The 20,827-nt window shown below is 36.1% G+C and overlaps 1 protein-coding gene and 1 long non-coding RNA gene across 3 annotated transcripts in view; one reads left to right on the forward strand and one right to left on the reverse strand.

Moving 5' to 3' along the window:
• Window positions 1-6,978: 6,978 nt before the first annotated feature.
• LOC149790541 (D-aspartate oxidase-like) overlaps window positions 6,979-20,827 on the forward strand; it is a 53,427-nt gene continuing 39,578 nt past the window's right edge. Inside the window, exon 1 of one of the 2 annotated variants that reach the window (XM_089972590.1) lies at window positions 6,979-7,069. The gene's annotated coding sequence lies outside the window, so the exon portion shown is untranslated. The remainder of the gene's footprint in view (window positions 7,070-20,827) is intronic. The other variant, XM_089972589.1, reaches the window with a different exon arrangement.
• On the reverse strand, window positions 14,523-18,876 carry LOC149790542 (uncharacterized). The gene is made up of 3 exons (XR_016423632.1): window positions 18,559-18,876; window positions 15,386-15,713; window positions 14,523-14,665 (listed from the first exon to the last, which is right to left on the reverse strand). It is a non-coding gene; the product is annotated as an uncharacterized LOC149790542 (long non-coding RNA).

Below are 20,827 nucleotides of genomic sequence, written 5' to 3' on the forward strand. Positions count from 1 at the left end.
AAAAGAAACTAAACACTCAAACATGTTTAAACCAGAACCAACGTATTAAACCTCATTCACGAAATTTAACTCGGATAGAAGAAAAAACAACCACTCAAACAAAATGGCCAACACCCAAACACCAAACAGGACCAGTAATGACCCCTGTGGAAGCCACAAAAAAACTAAGCCAAACAATCAACCCAAAACCTATAGCGGGAGCATAGACTCCATCCTAACCACCACCACTGACACCTTTCCCAGAATATTAAATTGTACAATCACAAGGCCACCAACCCTACAGACGAACTCGCTCAAGCTAACTGCATTTCAACCCGCAAGTAGCACTCTAATCTCAACTACTCCATTTTTCTCACCCGTCACTTTTCCCAAATTACACCCGGGTACAGGACCAGAATATATTGACCTTAACGACACACTTCAGATTCTAATTAATGACTAAGCAAGGACAGAAATAATGCAAGTCAAACCCTCGATATACGAAATCAACCAAAAACGTTCATTATCACCCGTCGGAAAACCACGAATCACAATAAATTTTACCAAAACAAGCTTGGATAAGGGAACTGATGACCCCACCCCAACCTACAAAATCTCAAAACCCAGACACCAAGGAAAATCAAACAGAACTAAAAACCAGTCTTTCAATCAGTAACCGCACAATTTGACAACTTTAAAACACAAAAAAGTAAGGAAACCATTCATTGCAGCCAAGCCACAGGGCCGTCAGAAGACACCAAAAACCATATAACAAGAAGAACAAAGGGAAAAGGCAAACCTCTTAGTTTAGATAGTCAATTCGAGAACAAAAAAGTTTTAAAAAAACAAGTAACTAAACAAACATACTTGGGTAAAGGGAAGCTACCCATGAAAGAACTAAACAAAGAGACAACCCACAACAAAACCACTAACATCGACTACCCATGAGCAAAACAAAACCAAATAACCATAAACAACACTAACTAAAAGGAATTAAACTGGCAAACCCAAAATCAGAAACAACAAAAAACAAACCATAAATTATCAAACCAATTACCAAAACATCAAACAGATAAACAGGGGACAAATTTAAACACCAAACTATGCCCAAAACCTGCCACAAAAACAATGCAAAACCCAAGATATAGGCAAATATATCCCCCCTTTCAATCTGACAATCTTTATCTCCAGCAAAAACTCAAAATTCATCAACTTAAACCAAACTAACAAAGCACGCGAACTCAAAAAGGCCCACGGAGGGGAGTTCTCAATCACAGACCCAACACAGCCTATATAATAATCAGATGCAGCACAATCCAACAAGTTAACAAGTATATGGAAATTAAACAAATCGCAAAAATTAGAGTTACTATAACTAGACATGCAGCACTACAAAGAAACATGGGAAGCAGGAAACCTACACGAACTGCACACACTAACTGAAATAAATCAAAAGACAACCCAAACCAGTATATCAACATTATACAAAAAAGTCCTTAGGCTGCCCAAAGAACAACAACACAAAACAATCAAACACGTCGAAGAAGACCTTACACATTACGGGTTTAATACAAACTCAAGAATTCTCGAACACAGGAAACACCAATTGCTATAATCGAATTCAATACCCATCCAAAATCAATGGCAGGTTAAGGTTCCTACGGGAAGCTATACAAACTGTAAAACTACAAAAACAAACCACGCTTTTCCGGAAACTGCAAAGGGTGGTACAACTTCAGATACTCTTGCAAAAATAATTCAAAATGCCACCACTGTGGGGGCACGCATAAGGGGCGGTGCAGAAAGAAAGAAATTAAATGCGCTAACTGTACAGAACCTCACTACCCTAGATCATATGAATGCCCCCAACTGGTCGTGAATTTGCTATAATACAACATATTGATTCGAACCGCACATCATATAAAGAACCAAGACTAAATATTATTAAAAAACCGAAAACCCCAATCAAACAAAACAGAACCCCCCCCCCCCCGGCCCCCATTAAAAAAAAATTTACTAGCCAAAATGAGAAGAAAGAAACCAGGAAAACTAACAAGCAAAACAGCACCACCCAAACCAAACACCCATGCGATAACTTATAGCAGGCATTATAATAATAATCAAGCACCCATATATCAAACAAACCAATTATCCAAATCCACTTGCACACCAGAGGAAAGAAATAATCAAGCCACCAAATCAAATACGTACTCTACAAATGTTGTCTTACGGTTCATTGGTGAATTTGCTAATAGCATTGTACAAAATATAAAGAATGATCATGTCCCAATCGACAGGACTCGTCAATTGCTAACCAAATTAATAAACAAATTATTTCCCAATCAAAACTAGAGATCATACTAAACCATACCAAAATCATAACAATAATAAATATCAATAATCAATATAAATCCCACTCAAAATAAATGATTGATACTGTGGCAGTGGATCATTAAGAATATCCCCGAGCTAATCCCAAAAATAAACTCAGACAAACCTAAACCGGACATTATCTGCTTACATGAAACCCATATAACTCAGGCCTCTAAAACCACCCACCCACCCCCCAAAAAAATTAGAGGATACTCATCTGTATATACTAAAAATAGAACAAACGGTAAATTAAATGGGGGTGGGGGGGCTAGCTACTTATAGTACTGACTCACTTCCAAACACCTCAGAAGTTACCACAGATCAAAACCAAGACACAACTTAACAAATAGAAATTCAAACCATCATGATTAACACTGGCCATCATACTATACAACTGCTAAACGTATATGTAATCCAACATCAATCAATCACTACATACGAAAATTACCACTGACAAAGAGGAAAATCTTAACATATGCGGAGATTTTAACGCACATAACGTACGATGGGAGGAATAATGAAAAATCTAAGGGAACACTGCTTGAAAAATGGACATTCGAATCCAATCTAGTTATCCTTAACAATGGAGCAGGAACAAGATTAGACCTCATCAAAGTTGCACTATCAGCAATCGACCTCACCATAGTCACTCCTAAACTGGCCCATATCTCAGATTGGGAAGTTGATCAAAGCAGCACCCTTGGAAGCGATCACTTCCCTATCCTACTCACCCTCAATATAATGACACAAACATACCCAACTAACAACATACCAAGGTGGAGGTGTGATAAAGCCGATTGGGATACATTTAAAATCGCCCTCTCTGCAATAACTCTAGCAGATCTTTATAATGATAAGATCGCTCAATACAATCTAAATGAAATGAACGCCCTAACTGGGATAGCTAAAATAAGTATACCCAGAACAGGGGACAACTACTTAAACCCACTCTCCCATGGTGGAACGAATAATGTAAAGTAGCTCAAAAGACTAAAAAAAGGCCATTAATCGATTTAAACACAGGGAACTCCAATGACTTTAGGATTTACAAAAATATGGAAAAAGAAATGCGAAATATTTTATCCAGAACTCAAAAGAAAAATCATGGCAAGCCTTCTGTTATAACATAACTTCAAAACCAACGCAAACCAGGTATGGGATCAGATAAAATTAATAAAGGGGAAAATCAAGTGACCAAGTTCCAAACTGACTGGAAATCTAACCAAGAAAGAAAAAGCAAACTGATTGGCATCATACTTTGCAAGCAGTAGCAGCAACTCCAACCATACCCAAAACTTACAAAAACACCGCCAAAATGTAGATCAAAAGTATCCAAACCTCTTCTTAGGCCTACGATCCAAGCAATCTAAATTAAACGAGGACTTCAATGAGAGAATGAATAGCTGCACTTGCTAAGAGAAAGGTAACCTCACCCAGAGAAGACTAAATTGGCTATGAAATATACAGACAAGCCGGGAAAACGTAACCGAAATATTACTAGATCTACTTAATAATAGGTGGTTGAAGGGCCAACTACCCAGACGTTGGAAAAAAGCTATCGTCATTCCAATACCCAAATATCGTAATAACCTAACTGACATCAACGCATATAGACCCATGTTTCTAACTGATAACATAGGCAATATAATGCAAACACTGATTAAGGACAGACTAAAATACCATCAATAAAGCAACAGCAACATTGTATAAACACACCCCGGACAGACTAGAAGCAAGCATCAAGCTAGCATTTAATGCAAAACGCAAATGACATCTAATCGCAGTATTTCTCGTTCTAGAAAAATCAATCGATATGGTCTGGACAAAAATGTCTTATTGCGAAACTTACTCTATACAAAATAATTGTCCACATACACAACTGGATAGCAGACTTCCTAACAGATCGGAAGATACTGACAAAAGTAAGAGATCAATATTCATATATATATTTGCGTGTCATCAGCGTACAATTGATGAGACACTTGATGATGATCTATGACACTTGAGAGCGACTGAGTGTACAGAATGAAGAGAACAGGTCCAAGAACAGACACCTGTGGAACACCACAACATAGATCAACTGGGCTGGAGTGTATTCCATTTGCAGATACAATTTGTGTCCTGTTGACCAACTAGGACTCGAACCACAGTAAGGCTGTATCAGGAATGACAAATACATGCTGGAGACGGTGAAGTAATATATCATGGTCTATTGTGTCAAATGCTGCATACACATCAAGGAGGGTGAGGACTGTAATCTCTCCGCTATCCAAAGCAGAGAGAATGTCATTAACTACTTTTAGAAGAGTAGTTTCAGTACTGTGGCATGAGCGATATGCAGATTGTACATTGCTAAAAGGTCTGTTTGAATTTAGATGAGATACAAGCTGGGATAGAACAACCTTTTCTAAGATTTTTGAAATGAATGGGAGATTAGAAACTGGGCGGTAGTTCTTTAAATCGTTATGGTCTAGTGTTGGTTTCTTCAGAAGAGGCTCTACAATGGCAGTTTTGAAAAATGATGGGAATTCCGCAGATGAGAGAGAGGTAGTAATAATATCAGTTAGTGAAGGCAATACTGGATCTAAGCACTCAAGCAGCAGTGGTGTTGGAACTGGATCAAGTTCACATGACTTTGGTGCACTCTTCATCACGATTGTACGTACGAAATCCATAGAGACAGGTTCAAATGCTGCTAATGGTTGCCGCTCAAATTCTGTATCCCAACTGTATGGTGACGACGAGTCAATTGAAATTGTGGTGTCAGGCTTATCTCTAATGGTTTGTGCTTTGTCATGGAAAAAAATTTGCAAACATGTCCAGAAGGTCGACTGGAGATAAAGTAGTTAGAAGTGGTGTTGATTTGTTCTTTGACATTAGCTTGTTAGTAATCTCGAAGAGCTCTTTGCAGCTGAAACTTTCCATGATATTAGTAGTGTAGTGGGCTGATTTCGCTGCATGGACTATGTTTGTGATGTTCTTCTTAGCGGCTTCATAGATTTGCTTATGAATAGTGAGTCTGGTGGAAATCTAGAGCGTCTCAGCTTTACGGCTGTCTCTTTTAACAGTGCGAAGCTGGTCCCTGACACTGCTATACAATGGAGTACACTTTTAACTGATACTCTGCACTTCGTAGCTGTGGCATGTTTGTCAAGTAATGAACGCAGACAGTTATCGAGTTGTTCTGCGGTAGGAGTAAGCAAGTTGTTAGGTTAGCTTGGATGTCGTGCATTAATTTGGTTCTATTTATCATACGGAGGTTCTCTTAGTAGCAGATAAAGGTGGAGGGTTAGGGACTGATACGTCAAGATGGCATATAATGCAGAGGTGATCTGATGCAAGGTCATGGGATACCAGGGAGGACCGTAGAATGTTATCGTCAGGTCTATGAAGAATCCAGTCTAAAATGTGACCATGTTTATGGGTGGGTTGGTTAACTGATTGTTTGAGGTTGAAAACATTAATGGAATCTAGGAGTTTTATTGTATCTGAGTTTCCGGGACAGTCAAAGTGAAAGTAGAAATCTCCAAGAAAAATCAGGTTGCCACCTATCGAATTTTCATAGTCCAGGAGATTCGGAGACTGCTCCTAAAAGAGACAGTCAGCCAGCTTGTTTTTTTTTTCTACTAGGAGGAGGGCGGTATAGGCAGAAAAAATGGACTGACCTTGGTTCCAGTGTGAGTGTGGTTTGGACTAGTTTAAATGATGTGTGGTCGAAATTGATTGTTGTGGTGTAGTTCAAACGTTTTATCATGGAGTTCTTTGTGATGACAGCAATTCCACCTCCGCGAGAATTACAGGGAACGACTTGATAGAGTAAGCAGTGGGTGTTAGATCAGCACACTTGGGCTCATCGCCTGATGTTCCTGATGTTTTTAGCCATGTTTCTGTCAAGAATAATATGTCAACATTTTCGTCGTTGATAAACTTAATTATTTCTGTTCGCTTTTCCGGTGGTCCACCTGACTGGGCATTGAATCATGCAATAAGCAGAGGTATTATTTATATATATATATATATATATATATATATATATATATATATATATATATATATATATATATATATATATATATATATATATATATATATATATATATGTATGTATGTATGTATGTATATATATATATATATATATATATATATATATATATATATATATATATATATATATATATATATGTGTGTGTGTGTGTGTGTGTTCTCTATGACAGTGTATGATGTGCATGCAAAGTGTGGGATAGAAATTATATTTATTTCAGGAAACATCAGCATTAAGGTCTATGAAATAAAGCAATCGGTACCGTAATACCACTAATGAGGCATTGATTCTTATCCGGAAGTGCAATCTATAACCCATTGTACAGTGCTTTGTTTACGGTCCAACCTCTCAAACAAATGCCGGATAACCTGAGACAATAACTTCAACATAAGTTTATATTTTAGATTAACAAATGATTTATTAAGATTTGGACACAGTGGAAAATTCAGTACATAGAAACAGATGTTGAGCCAAATAAAGGCAAAATAGTTGTGGTCTGAGTCCAACTGAGCCTCCGTACCTGACTCACATCAACGGCCGGGAACCAGGCTACCACTTTGCAGGAAGTACCATCGTCATATTGGCGGAAATCAGTCTTCTTACCTCGATAGCTGTCATTCTGTTAAGCAGCATCATCCCATTTTATGCATAACTCTAAAATATATTTAGGAATCGGTAAGTGCTTTATGTATCTTTACAAGCGAAGGACTGCTAATGCAGAAATATGTATGTAGTATACTTACAGGCGGTGGAAAGAGACAATGTAAACACAGAAAGAAGCCGTTTGTTATTATGTATTTCACTGTTAACAGTAATGACAATAACTGTCGAAAGTTTAAAAGACATCGGGTTACAGACGTGCGTGTAATATGACTAGGTCATTGACTGGAAGCACAGTTCTCCGCTATTTTTGCCACGAAATGTATAAAAGAAAGGGCCATAACTTTGTGTATCTATCTACGTTGATCATGATGCATTTGACTATTAACCAACCGGTGGTGGCTTGATCAAGAATAGAGGAAATAAGATAGGAGAGGTTGAAGTAAGTGAAAGTGTTAATATACCACTGTGTCGGCCAGTTCTGCGCAACAATACATTATTTATACACTCTAAACATTGAATCACGTGTTGTTTATGGTCGAAAATACAACTTTTGTATCAAGAAAGAACGATCATTCTTTAATTAAGGAATGTGATATTTATAACGTTTACAAAAATATCCAACATTTCAATTTCAAATGCATCATCTGATATTTTTATTCTGGGGGTTGATGGGTCTTACTGCCTAACTAACGATGCTGTGTATCGTGTTTTAATGTCAACTAGCAGTGTAACAAGAGTGATATTTTGAGGAATATCACACACAACTGGCAACCAATAATGCTGCTTTTCTACAAAGTAAAGTTATGTTTTTCCCAGACTTTACTTACCCTGATGTCTTTTCTCTAATAAATTCAAATTCTCACAAAAGAAATGGACCTGTTTTCAAGTTTTATTGGCCTATATTTCATTTGGCTGGAAAGCGATGAAAGCCAGGAATGCCGAAATTGGGTTAAGTTGAAATTTTATTCTTGAACTAAACAAATAAAAATATATCATGCCTCTTGGAACTGTAAGCAATGCTTCATTTCTTTCAAGAAACATATCCCCCACATGAAGCTACTTAAACATACTTTGGCAACTATCATTGCATTGTAGCAAAGTCAAATGTATGTCAACGGAACACAAAAATGCATCCATTTGCTAGGGTCATATTTTCATTCTGCCAGTCTCCTCTGTCTGCAGCAGTTCGAGTCTAAGATTCAGCCAGTGTGGGTATGTGAGAAAGCTTGCCAGTTGATTCTCGTGGGTCGGTGGTTCTTTCCGGGGTTTCCCCGGGTTCTTCCTCCACCATTAATACTGACCGCCATATATAGCCTATTGTGTGCTGAAAAATGGCGTTAAACCCCACAACAACAACAACAACAACATCATTCTGCCAGGATAAAGACAGCACAGTAAGTGTATTAATTACACATAAATTAGTGCAAGAGAGTTGATATAGGTAGCGAAGTGTGTGAGATATTCCTGAAACTTTGACTAGTCATTCTGATGTCAAATGACATTGGAACAGGCTATACAAGGCTGTTATTTGGATAGTAGGACATAGCACTAAAGCAAAAACAACACTTGCTTTGTTTTACATTGTAGGAGGGGCCCCGAGTGGCTGAGTGGTCTAAAGCGCTCTTCGTTACGGCTCACTGCCATCTCACCTCTGTCTGTGGCGGTTCGAGTCTAAGATTCAGCCAATGTGGGTATGTGAGAAAGCTTGTCAGTAGCTTCTCGAGGGTCGGTGGTTCTTTCCGGGGTTTTCCCGGGTTCTTCCTCCACCATTAATACTGGCCGCCATGTATAGCCTATCGTGTGCTGAAAAATGGCGTTGAACCCCACAACAACAACAACAACATTATAGGACAAGACCCACACTTAGACTTTGTTGAATTTGTAACCCAGAAAAACGTATTTAATATATTTTTTTTACAATCATTCAAATAAAGACTTTATTTAAATGATATAAAAATGTTTACCTTTTGACAATACTGCATCCTAATCCAAGTTCTAAGTTTGCAAGAAGTTGTCACACATATACTTTATCTTCTGCTATCCATCTTATCAACGTGCTACATGAACGGTTTCTCTAGAAATTCCATGGCAACAACAAACAAGACATTGTAAACACATTACTATGGAGGGGGATTACTGCCATAATTCTATGCTTGTATTTTCTATTTTTCCTTGATGCATTATTGTAAATGACTGCTTGCAAGTGATACTTTCTTAATTCTATCCATGCATATTGTGTTCTTCATTGGTGCAAACTGTGCGTGGCAGTTTGCAAATGCTACTTTCCTTCTGCATTATTGTAAATGGCTGCTTGCAAGTGCTACATTCGTAATTCCATCCATGTATATTGTATTCTTCATTGATGCAAACTGTAAAGTGCTAGTTGCAAGTGCTTAGATCTACTTTCCTTCTGTGTCATTGTATCTCTCTTTTTGCCAGACGCTGAATTCATTCCGTAGTTTGTCGAATGGCAAATGCTATATCAGTTATTACAAGTTTTTAATATTCTATTTATAAGCTTGCTATATCGTAAATTGCATCGTTCCAGCTGTTGATTTTGTTCTGCATTTTACAAATTTTGCCTCACAACACCGTAATTTCAAACTGTTCTCCTATAGTCTATGCTTTATGAAAAAACGTATCTTGTAAAATCGTGATTATAATGAGGCATCAGGCATGTTGCAAGTTAGCATCAAGGAAGTTGGCATGAAATAATGCCTCATTATGACAACAGATGGCGCTGTGAAATGTCAATTTCTTTCCAAACGACTACTCCCTGACTCTAGCGACATGAGATTATACCATTTTACAGTATTTTTTGGCGTCAAATTTAAAATATCATTTGAGTTATTTTGCTGCGGGTAATGGCATATTACAGTCAGCTGGTTTCCCAGAGTATGAACACTCAGAAAGGAGGTGGCCTGTAAGAAGCATAGAACAAAGTAACGTTATCTAATTGTATACAATTAGATATATTAGATATATCTACACAATGTTCTATATTCGCTGACCCTTCACACCCACTTTTGATTGGGTCATTTTGTAAAAGTTATGTGTAATTTACCGCAACCAGTATCATAGGGTATAGCCGAATACAAATTAAATTTAAACGATATTACATCTTGTCATACCTGCATGAACTACAATTTGCTGAGTCATCTTTCCGATTGTTCTCAAAATAAATATATTGAGAATTATATGGCCTAAATTTTTGTAGACGTTTATTTTCGGATTTTGGACGCATGTGTTTTAGTTTTCCGATATTGTTCATATTTTTTTAATTGAAAGGAAAAGATTAAATATATTTTGCCCAATTTTATATATATACTGGTATATATATATATATATATATATATATATATATATATATATATATATATATATAAAAATAATGGCTTTTAAAGTATTGGCATAAAACAATTTGATATACCAATATATATATCAAATTGTGATCCACCCATGGTGCAATAATACGCATCTATATATATACATTCTTGGAACTGTGCACTGTCAGTTCTATTCTGATAGATCAATGATGAATTTCCACTCATTAATCATTAATGACATATGACAATAACGACAAAAAGTAATAATAATCCCCATTTTCCAAATGAATTTAACATTGTACACAATTTCATCGCAATCCTTTCTTTTTGTTTCCCCCTCCCCTCATGCATAAGGAACATAATGTGCAGAAATTTGGAGTGAGAGAGAAAAAGAATTTGGGCTGGATGAAAACCTTGAAACTAAACTTGCACCAAATAACTTACAAGAATATGGTTCAGCATGTGTATACATCCCTTGTAATCTATCCACAGTGTTTATATAATCAATGATACAAAGTTGCAATAGCCTCATTATATAAGAAACTAAATTCTAAGAATATGGATCTATTTTCTATATCTAAACATAAAGAACATTTCCAATTATGAGATGCTTTTTTCCTCAGATTTCAAACTGGAAACTAAATTTTGTATCATTTATAATCATATGCATCCATATATCTGCCTTGGAACAATGAATAAAGTAAATTCCATAATTTAAATGACTTATTCGCTCAGAAGGCAGTCATAAGCAAATTTCTTCACAGAATAATAAAAACCACTAACCAATTTCTGACTACAGTTGTAAGTGGTCTTAGAAGAAAGTAACAGTTACTTTATAAGCATGAAATACATTTAATCTAAGTTATAGATCCCAAGTACTATTCATCAAATAAGATAAAAAACTGGGTCTCAGAAATTGAAGCCACACACGTACCAGTTCATTACTTTGTGAAAAATGGGGTCATTATGAGAAAATGGAGATGTATATGCTGGTGATGAGTGGTCATTGAGCAATCAAATTGTTGTTCCAAAGTCGGATAGACAGGAAATTCCTAGTCGAGACCATGAAACTCCTAAGCTGTCATTGTCAATAAGACTTGCCACAAGAACTTGAACCATTTTATTGGCTGAAAATTGAAAGTGATGTTTATAAATGCCATAGATCTTCTCACACTTGTTAAATGGTAGGAGGCCCCAATCAGAAGATATCTAAGGCACATCTGCAACCTATTCCTGCATTTGACCATTTGATGAACCATTTAGCAGAAAAATGGTAAACTGTCAGTTTCTTACCTGATATCAAGTCAGGCAACCAATGCTTGTTCACCATAATGGGTGCATCCACAAGATTTCCAAAGGCTATTCCTTTAAAGAATGATAAAGCAAACACTATTTTAAAAGTTTGGAGAATTTTGTTAACATTTGTTTGCCTCCCCAAATCTGTCCAATCTGATCAAGGGTCAGATTTGATGTTTGGATATTTCCGACAACTTGTGCATGAATTAGACATCCAACAGTTTAATTTTTCTGCCTATCAGAAAATCAAAGGGATATGGAACGATTTCATCAAATTTTGAAGAGCGGTACTCAGTCATATTACTTTAATAAAGAAACGGATTGGGATGATGGTCTTCATTTTCTGTTATTTGCTGCTTCATTCAGTTTAAGAATCATTGGGTTTTAGATCTTTTGAACTAGTATTTGAACATACTGTCTGTGGACCAGTTAGTAAAATAGAAACTTCTTTCAAATGAAGATTCCAAGATTAATCTTTTTGACTACCTTTCTTATTTCAAATTTAAGTTATTAAACACTTGTTAAGTAGCAAGAACTAATTTTCACTTTACTCAATCAAAAATGAAATTTAGGTGTGACAAAATTACACAGGGAACTTTAAGCCTGGTGTTAAAGTTCTGGCTGTCTTACCAATACCTCAATATCATCTTCAGGCTAAGTATTATGGTCCTTACACCAGGGTTCCTGCAGTCATGAAAATCCGGAAAGTTTGTAAATTACAGAAAAGCACTTAAAGGGCCTTGAAAAGTTTTGAAATTTTTATAAGTCATTCAGAGTTTTGGAAAAGTCATGGAATTTGGTTATTTTGCATTATCCGGTCACATTTATTTGCAGACACAAAAGTTTTACCAACCTAACTTCTTCAGTGGATTTTGTTTGAGTAGGTTCCCCATAAACTTAAGTTACACTACATCCAGGGATTTTACCAACATTCAAAATCATTGTATTCATGGCATTTAAAAGAGATTGATCTATCTGATTGGATGAAGTATGTCCAAAAGCCAACTGTAAAATGTTGTTGTGCTAAATTTACATGTTAGGTCAGCATTAGATGTCATACATTTGCATAAAAGGTTCTCATTAAATTGGTAAAGAGGTCTTGTAAAATTGTGGAAAAGTCATGGAATTATATTTTTTTAAAGATTGCAGGAACCCTGTTATACTTTTGAAAAGAAAGTAGACTTAATTTACATCATTAAGAGCCCTGGGAGGCAGAAACATAAACATCTGTTTAGTATGTTAAAGGAGTTTTTTGATAGAGATAGAACAGTTAATAATTCAGTCAGTTTAGTTGTATTTATCCTATACAGTGAGAATGTAAACGATGCCATGATGGAATGCAATATGTCTAGTGACTTTAGTTTAACCAGAATTTGGAATTCAGACATATTAAACAATCTGGACCAAAAACTTTCATATCTAGAATAATAGGAAAGGAGTGAACTAGAACAAATATTACATGATTATGAACATGTGTTTCCTGATGTTCCAACACGAATAAATAAAATCTATCAAGATGTATACTCTATCAGGACAATGATGTTGTAGATTCTACATCTGTGAAGCAACAGTCCTATAGGATGAATCCTCTCAAGTAGGAATATTCGAAAAAGGAAAGTCACTTTTACAGGAGAATGATTACATAGATCATAGAACCAAGTAAAAGTAATTGCAGGTCACCATGTATTCTTGTGCCTAAACCAGATAATACATGTACTTTCCACATGTGTGCTGACTAAACAAAAGTCAACACTCTCACTAAAACAGATTCATTTCCAAAGTATGAAGTGCTGTCCTTTGGAACAAAAAAAATATCTGGCAACATTCCAGTGTTTAATGAAGGTTAATATCTGTTCTAGATAGATAGAATGCACACATCGATGATGTCATTATCTACAATGCCTGGGAAGATCATTTCGAAACCATTCAGAATTTTTTTAATTAACTCTGTTGTTGTTGTTGTTGTTGTAGTGTTTAACGCCATTTTTCAGCACACGATAGGCTATACATGGCGGCCAGTATTAATGGTGGAGGAAGAACCCTGAAAAACCCAGGGAAGAACCACCGACCCACGAGAAGCTACTGGCAGGCTTTCCCACGTACCTACGCTAGCCGAGCCTTGGACTCGAACCCACGCAGGCAGAGGTGAGATGGCAGTGATCCGTAACAGAGAGCGCTTTAGACCACTCAGCCACAATTAACTCTGTAAAGCAAATCTGACAATTTATGTACAGGTGAGTTTTGCCAGGTTTATTTCACATTTTTAGGACATATTGTGGGACAAGGTTAAGTTAAATATATAGAAGTTATGGTCAAGGTCATCATAGTTCCCAGTGCCCATTATGGATGGTTATTGTCAGAAATTTTGCTATGTTTTTCCATAATTGACAAGCCTAGGTCAAGTTTGTTAAGAAATTTAAGTTTCATTTGTCTGGAATTTGTTTTGAAAAATTAAAAGCAATGCTTAAAAGTGCACCAGTTCTTTCAGCATCAAATTTCAATTATTTAAAAAGTCTCTTGATGCAAGTGATGTAGGGGTTGGAGGAGTATTGATCCAAGAAGATAAAAATGTAGATCATCAAGTACGGCTATTAATAAAAGTGAACAATCATCAGAGAAATTGTTCCACAACTGAAAAGGAATGTTTGTCTTTGACGTTGTCTTTGCAACATTCTGAAGTGTATATTAGTATATTTCTTTCTCTGGTTGTTGTATTCAGTGTTCAGTCCCCTCATTTTCATTAAACAAAAAATGAAAAGTAGAGGTTGTGGAGGTTGAGATAATACTACAAGATTACAGCAATTATATTTGATGTCAGGGAAAAAGATAATAAGGATTGAAGATGAACTCTATGTGAATAGAAGCAATATATTGCTTTATTCTGTGTAATTCATACAACATTTAGTTTTAACTACTATAATATCAGATGTATATTTGAGTTTGATGTAAAATAAAGCATTATTGTGTACGATGATACATGTTCTTTGAGCATTCCAACAACAATCATCTGCCCACATGTCAAATATTCTTCTTTCTGTGCATCTACCTGCAAATGAAAAATAAGAAAGTTTAAGAACAATTACCATAAATTCACTTTTACAGATATTAATTTGTGTGCTTTTAAAAAAATGGACACTTTTATGAGTACTCAAATCTGTGAATGTGTTATGGTGTTTTTGAAACAATCAAAACTTATTTAACAGCATGAAAGAAGAGAATTCACAGCAAATGCACAAAATATACATGACAAACTTACATGTACATATTTAACTGAACAATACTGATTTCATCACGTGATTTTTAGATGTTACTGTTAATGAACCCTCCCCCCGATTTAAGAAATTAATATTTGCTATTTATAGTATTATAGTTTTCAGTTTTGATAATACATGATGAAATTTGTATTTACAGTAACAGTCAAAGTTGCAGTATAATACAACTACTGATGTAAAAGATTCACATCTTTCAAAAACTAGAAAAATATTCATAATGATGCAACTACATATCTGCTTAAGCATATCAGTGTACAAGTTTTGGATATGAAAGAAATATTATACCAAAGTTTCGTCTGAATGCAGTAAATGATATTGATAACATAATTTAAAAACTATAACAAAATTTTAATACTGTTCACAATGCTATTTCCATTGGATGTGACTACACTGCCGCATTTGTGCAGGTGAGGTAGTTAAAATTGTATGAAGGAAATTTGAGAGCAATGTTAATGCACTGCAGTGTTATGCATTTTTAAATATAAACAACAAACCTGTGCGTGCTGGCAATTTGTCAATGCTGATAAATCAAGGTCTCTTTGAATGGGTCATATATAGCACACAGCTTGCCCCAAGTTGCTTTCATCCTCCAGGTAAGCACTGGTGTATCCACCATGTGGCATCGGAATCCTTTCTAAGAACACACGGCTGCTAATACCTGACCTCGGCAATTCAAATCCCCCTCCAGAATTTAATCTGGGAAAGCTTTCTTCAAGTTTGGTCCTGTAATATGCAGGGTCACTGTCCTTAAAAAATTATCTTTTTATCTCCTAGACCAGCATCATAAAGGCGCTTTTGTTCATCTCTGCTGGGAACATTGTCCTGAAGAAAAGATGGAAAATAATCTGTTAGTGTTTGTGAAAGCACATAAAAAAACCAGACCCTCACTACCACCCAAAGTGAAGTCCAATGTGGCATCAGCAGCAAAGATGAGAACAGTAAAGATCAGCAATATCCTTGACGTTTAGTACCCACCAACCCCAATTAGTTACAAAATTACTACATGTCAGTAGTGAGTAAATCTGTCCTGTCTATCATTCCATTACAGATGAAACTTATGATGTGACTGTGGTATTGAAACCACCTTCTGACAATGTCATGACAATATTACGAGTTTCACCATATTAAGCTTCTACCACAGAAATAATACAGGCATGGCAATATGCACATTTCAGTGTTTACAGTCACAATACATCTTGGTGTGTCCAAAAATATTCTCTATATTTTCACTTAATGTTGCTACTACAGTAATGTTGCTATAACACGGTAGTTGGGAGCCATAAAACCCGACCGTGTTTTATGCAACCAAGTCATTTAGCTGAAAAAAATGTACCCACTTCAAAAAAAAATAAATGGGGGGCATGTGTTTTTAAAAAATGCAGGCGTTAAAATATGTGCTTCATCGGCACAGTTACCATCTTCAATTGATACATATTAAACGAGAAATACACCTGTGGTGAAAACAGAAGACATAATATAATAGTTTATTAGAGAACCATGAATTGGTACATATACGTGAATCCCGTTTAGATATAAATGTCTAATGTATAGCATGAATAGTATCAAGACCGTGCGTACCTCATCATATACGTTGAATCCACAATACATGTGATTTCATCGAAAATATGCACACACAGCTTTAAAATATTCATTAATTTTGTAACAGGTCATATTGGTCTGAATTCAGTGGAAAAACAGCACAATCACGTAACGAATGACAAAGCACATTTACTCTAAAGTACGTTCCAAGTCAGTAAAAGTTAGTTTGCATTTTAAGCCACTGTTGGCATAAACTTTTTCCTTACAAAAAGGAAACTTTTACAGCACAGTTAATGTGTTCCAGTCACGTTGGAAAATGCAAAAATCCATCAGATTCAGTCACTTTTATTTAAGCTTGGTACTGACTTCCTTTGAAGAGAAGTTCTTTGCTAATATTGAAAGACTGTAGTCGGCTTTCTTTGATGAAGGGTGCATGCGCTATTGAAGTCACCACTAAAGGATAGCTTTTGAGAACCAAACGAATGCCCCATTTCTTATTGTGGTGGCAACATCAAATTATTGAGACTGGTATTTTTTTCCATTTGCTGAGCACGTTTTCGTAACAGTTGGTGCTTCAAAGGTAATCTGTTTCCTTTGAAATTTCAGCAAACTAATTTATCTGGGTACATTTTTAAAAAGGAACTGGCCGTCGTTTAGACTATTCTAGTTACTCTCCCTCCATGCCTACTGAATAAACCAATAAGTAAGATGTATTTTTTTCCCCTTTGTGGTAGCAGTGTTTCATCTTAGAATTAGTGTAATTAGTCAGGAAACCAGACTAACTTTACAGCAGCACCCTAGATGCTTTAAACTGCAATTATTTGTTCATGCGAAGTGTCTGCATGATCAAACTGTAGATTGTAGAATTTTTAAAAATGGCATCCACATAGTGATGCATGTTGAAGACAGAAGGGAAAATATGCTTCTAGAAAAGTGTTAATCAACACAGAAGAATAAAAAGAAGTATTCATATTCTTGTGTATAAAAGCTGAAAAGAACACAATTATGTATATTGGACATCTTTTGAGTATGTCTTGTGGCAAGAACGATGCAAAGTTGAGAGATAGCAAAAAGCCAATGAGCTGCATAGGGTTTGGAACTAGAGTTTGTGCAACTGTACTGGTGGTAAATAAAGTCTACGCCCACTTTACAAACTTTTCATTTGAATATAATGTTCATTGTCGATATGTCGAACTGATGACATTTTCCAGCTTTGCAATAGCAGTTATTAATATTTTGTTATACCTTACTGAAAACTAGTCAAACTTGTGGCAAAAAAATCAACTGCCTTTCTGAGATGGACTCATCAGGGTTGGCAGGTCTGTGAGAGACAAACTTAATGAGTCGGAGATAGAACATAGGTCATAACAATAAGATATTCTCATGCTATATTCTTCCTGGTATCTCCATCACCCAAAATTGGATGTATCAACAATGGCTGATTGGTTAGCATGCAGAACTCATGACCGAAAGGGTTTAGGTTAGAATCCTCCCAATCCCCCAATGGACCAGCCTAAGTCAGCTACTGTGGTGTGTCCTTGGGTAAGGCACTTTACTCCAATTGCCTTTTCATTAAATAACGAAACTGTGTTGCTGTGCTGATAAACACCAAACCAAACCAAACTGGATGGGACTGCTGCAGTGGCCTAACTGGTTAGAATGTCTGCCTCTGATGCAGTAGGTCACTGGTTCGAACCCTGGATGAGTCATACCAAAAACCTAATTTGTTTTTTTACTAACAGCTGCTTCACTAGATGCTCAGCATTAAGAGGATATTGTTAGGACTGGTCATCCTGGTGTAAGGATAATGTGACTGGGTGGGACATCATGCTTCATGTCTGCAGCATGATACCCCAGTGTTAGACATCACTATAAACTGCCACACTGCAGACATCATAGTGATATGACTGAAAATAATTTAAAGCTATGTTAAAAATCCAAATCACACTTACGTGCACGCACACACACTGGATAATTATACCTAGTTAAGTGTCATACAAAGCTGCTATGAACTGTGGCCAAAAATATTAAGGGACATTCAGAATTTGTGTTTCCATATAAACAAAAGGAGATTGTTCAAAGTGAAAACAATCTATGATTTAAAAGAAAGCTGGGTTTTTCTTTATACCTCAGATGTGCTTGCTAACAAGCTGTGGGTCCAATATGACATGGGTTCCATGGCCCTGCCTTTACTGTTTCCCCATCTTGGATTGGGGAACCTTCCAGCAGTTCTGGGATGGCTGTATGGAGCAAATATATTGTGTACATTTTTGTTAATCTCTGAAATATGTCTTGATGTTGAGCCACCTGTGGTACTTGCTGCACATAGGACTGTGGTAGCTGAAGACAGGGTATCGGCAGCCTTCCGCTGCAAGCGGCTGATAGCTCATCTAAACCTAAAACAACAATAAACTGGATATATTATTAGTGAAAAAGGAAAACAAAATAATGGCCAAAAAATAACTATTTGCTTTTAGGTGAAAACTTGAATGCAAGAAACCCTATCAAAAATCATCAACAACAATTTATTGTACTAATTAGACTGCATAATGTTTGATTTACTTGTAAACATTAATTGTATCACAACTTTATCATATGGACTACTTGCAAATGAAATAGAGGTAATGAATTGATTGAATTATTGATATGTGATTATATTACACCAATGCATGAAATATTAGATAGTACCTTAAAATGAGGGCTGAAAAGTTAATTAAGTCTGTTTAGTTTAGTTAATCTTGTTCATTACATTTTAAAAACTAAAGGTGAAACAAGGTGCAATATACTGAAGGTGCAATGATCAAAAAGGCTGAATATACAAAGGTATCTGAAGCATGACAAGTAGGATACAGTGATCTTAGTTTGGTGTGGCCAAGTCACTTTTAATATGTAATGTATCCCAAGAATGCACTCCAGGATATTAAGTGTAACACAAGTTGATAAATGAATTAATCAATACTATATGAGCAGTAAAGTACTGTAGTGTATGGTGGTCCAACTACAGGCCCGCGGGAATCTTTTGTGTGGCCCACGCTCATAAAAAAATAAGTTCTATAATTACAGCATATATAAGCATGTATGGCCCGCTAGCTTTACATTTTTGGGTTCATATAGCCAGCGGGGTTGAAGATAAACCTGGTCTAAGACCACCTAGTCCTACAGGTAAGACATAGCACATGTTGATTTTGTTTAGGTAAGCCCAAAACATAAATATCAGCGTCAGGTGTTACCTGTAGGACTAATGTTGGACTAAACACCACCCTGGTGTTGTGATGGCGTTTTTGTTTTCTTAAGGTGCCATAAATCACTTAGAGCTTCGAAAAACCACATGGTTTTAGAGAACGGTTAAAACTTCGTCGCTAACTTACACCTAAAAAAAGACGAGACTGAAAGAATTACAAGTTGTTTTCTTTCCACACGTAGATCAATGAAGTTCTTTATATGCTGCTGGCACACAAAATTAGTGCCGTAAAGCAATCTAACTTCCCGTGAGGAACATTCATTATTTTCATTGAGTAAAAACAACTTGGAAATTTAGAGCGCCATCTGTTGTCATAATGCCATGCTAATACTGTTGTATCCCATTATGACAACAGATGGCGACACGAGTTGAACAAGAAAGACGATACTGACAAAATTAGATTGTTGCAAGGCCAAATTTAAATGAAATCAGGAGTTAGAATGGTGTAAATTGTAATATGGCAAGTTTATAAACAGAATATAAAACTTGTAATAACTGACATAGCATTTGCCATTCGACAAATAAGAGAACGAATTCAGCATTTAGCAAAAAGCAAGATACAATGACGCAGATGGAAAGTAGATCTAAACATTTGCAACTATCCCTTTACAGTTTGCATCAATGAAGAATACAATATACATGGATGGAATTATCAATGTAGCACTTGCAAGCAGCCATTTACAATAATGCAGAAGGAAAGTAGCATTTGCAAACTGCCACATACAATTTGCATCAGTGAAGAATACAATATACATGGATAGAATTATGAAAGTAGCACTTGCAAGCAGTCATTTACAATAATGCATCAAGGAAAAATAGAAAATACAAGCATAGAATTATGGCGGTAATTCCCCTGCATACATTACATCCTATTCATTGTTGTTTCTCTTCAGTATAGTAGCTTAGTTTTTATACAATGTTAAACTTTTAAAATTTTTTTACAAGGTCAGTTTAGTTTGCTTAATATCTCTTGCCATTTATTGGCATTGTTAAATTGAATTATGTAGCTTCTTGTGGGTCAGTGGGTTCTTCCCGGGGTTTTCCAGGTTTCTTCCTCCACCAATTATACTGGCTGCCATGTATAGCCTATCTTGTGCTGAAAAATAGCATTAACAGATTTGGCCCCAATCCCGTCTGTAGGTGTGATGAGGCTGTA

This window comes from Sinohyriopsis cumingii, chromosome 10 (genome assembly GCF_028554795.1).
Source record: "Sinohyriopsis cumingii isolate HCF-2022 chromosome 10, ASM2855479v2, whole genome shotgun sequence".
Classification (NCBI taxonomy): Eukaryota; Metazoa; Mollusca; class Bivalvia; order Unionida; family Unionidae; genus Sinohyriopsis; species Sinohyriopsis cumingii.